We start from the raw sequence: 2,390 nt of genomic DNA on the forward strand, positions 1-2,390 counted from the left end.
GCGGGCTGTGGCTGAGCGTTCGGAAGGGGCGTGGCCGGGGAAGCGCTTTTCGCCAATGGGGAGGCGGAGGAGCGGCGAGTGGCATCGCACAGGGGCCAATGAGAAGCAAGGAGATCCAGAGCCCTCCCCCTGGCCTCCTTTCCCCCCGTCACTGCCCCCCAGCCCAGGGGCAGCGCCCCCGTGCCAGGCCAGGCTCCAGGGCCATGTCTACACTAGGGGTAGTGACCCCGCACACTCCTCATGGCACATGTGGGCTCCGCTCCCCGCACGCCCCAACAAAGAGCCGCGTGGGGGCGAGGGAGGTGGGTCTGTGCCCCACGCGGCTCTTGGTGCGCCCGAGCCAGGCACAGGGTCCCGCTCCTTCGCCCTGCCAGAGCCTTTCACCTCCGGGTGCAGATACCCACTGCAGGGCGGGCAGCCGGCTTTGCACCGGAGCCTGACCCCTCCACGCCACCGCCAGCGTGGACGAGGCCTAGGCAGAAGGTGCACTGCTAACGCGTTTACATCCCAGTGCGGACGCGGCTGTTGGAGCACTCAGCCCCTGCCAGCTAACCCGTGTTACGAGCGACAGCTGCCAACGCCAAGTCCGTGCAGGCATGGCCCACCCCCACGCCCTGGTCACCCTGGCCCGGGATAACTTCTCAAAGCTGCAGCCAGCCTCTTCCAAAATGTCAGGGAAGGCTCTAAAGGAACAGGATACTTGTGGCACCTTAGAGACTAACACATTTATTAGAGCATAAGCTTTCGTGGGCTACAGCCCACTTCATGGGATGCATAGAATGGAACATATAGTGAGGAGACATATATACATACAGAGAGCATGAACAGGTGGGAGTTGTCCTACCAACTCTAAGAGGCTAATTAATTAAGAGAAAAAAGTTTTGTAGTGATAATCAAGATAGCCCAGTACAGACAGTTTGACAAGAAGGTGTGAGAATACTTAACATGGGGAAATAGATTCAATGTGTGTAATGGCTCAGCCATTCCCAGTCTCTATTCAAGCCTAAATTGATAGTGTCTAATGTGCATATTAATTCAAGTTCAGCCGTTTCTCGTTGGAGTCTGTTTTTGAAGCTTTTCTGTTGCAAAATTGCCACCTTTAGGTCTGTTACTGAGTGGCCAGAGAGGTTGAGGTGTTCTCCTACTGGTTTTGGGTTTTTTAGGGAAGGCTCTAGTCTTCATTGGACAAACCCGGGTGATTCTGGAGAAAATCAGTGGGGAAATGGAGGATGCAGGGCCAGGACCACCCAGGGGGGAACAGGACAGTTTTCCCCAGGCCCCGAAACCGAGTGGCATTGCGATCTGGCACGGGGGTCCTGTGACTGGGCCAATCCTGAGCCGTGCTGCGACCCTGTGCACCAGGTCACGATGCCTGGAGCAGGAGCTGCTGCTGCAGGGGGTGTGTGGGGCTCCCCTAACCACACCCCAACGCTGGGGCCTTCCCCCTCAGGGGTCACTTTCTTGGCAGGGTAGCGGGGGGCTTCAGTTGCAGATTTTGCCCCTGGGCCCTAAAAACCTCTGTGCGGCTCTGAGAGCCCCAGACAGCTAGTTAGCAAACCCAGCAGCTGATGGCCCCATAACACCTTCCAGCAACACCCTGCACCTCAGCTCTGTCCTGCCCCCCGCCCGCTCGAGGGCAGCGCGCTGACCCCTGAATGACAGCTCCCGGCCAAAGGAAAAGAAGCAGTGATGTGGGGGGAAAGAGTGAGATTGGGGGTAGGGGGAGCCTGTTCCCCATCAGTAACCCCTGGGATCCGGGGCTTGTCCAGCCGCGAGGGGCTCATAGGCAGAGCGTCGTTTGGAATGAAAGAGGCGCTGGGGCTATGAATTGCCAGCCCCAGAGGGGCCGGAGCGCAGCCCTGGAAGCCTCGATACGAATGAAGCCCTGGTTTGAGGTGGCTGCCCCAGTACCACTGCCCAGGTCTGATCCAGCCCCTCCGCCTGCCCCCCGCATTGGCTCCTGAGTTACACCAGCCCGGTGGAGAGAGAGGAGGATCCGGCCCTGGGCAGGATCATGCCAAGCCCAGCTGCAGCCTGGGACAAAGCACCGAGCCGCCTGCAGCCCCACCTCAGGCGGGTCAAGGTCCAACCTCCTCCACCCGCCTGCGAGCTGCTTAAAAGGGCAATGCCAGCCTTTCCCTGGCACAGCCTGGGGCTGGCAGCTCAGTGCTTGCTAATGGGCCCAGCCATGTGCCTGGGCTTTGCCAGCTTGTCCTGGGGGCCAGCGACCCCCCAGCAACTTCCCAGCACTGGTGTTGGTGCCCTCCCCTCATCCTCATCTACTGTGATCTCATTTATCCCCCTCCCCGCACGCCTGGCTATCCCTCCATCCCCTACACACCCATCACCTAGCTAGCTAGCTATCCATCCCCCCAAACTCCCCTCTGTCT

The sequence above is a fragment of the Terrapene carolina genome, unplaced genomic scaffold (genome assembly GCF_002925995.2).
Source record: "Terrapene carolina triunguis isolate 2854851 unplaced genomic scaffold, T_m_triunguis-2.0 Scaffold397, whole genome shotgun sequence".
NCBI lineage: Eukaryota > Metazoa > Chordata > Testudines > Emydidae > Terrapene > Terrapene triunguis.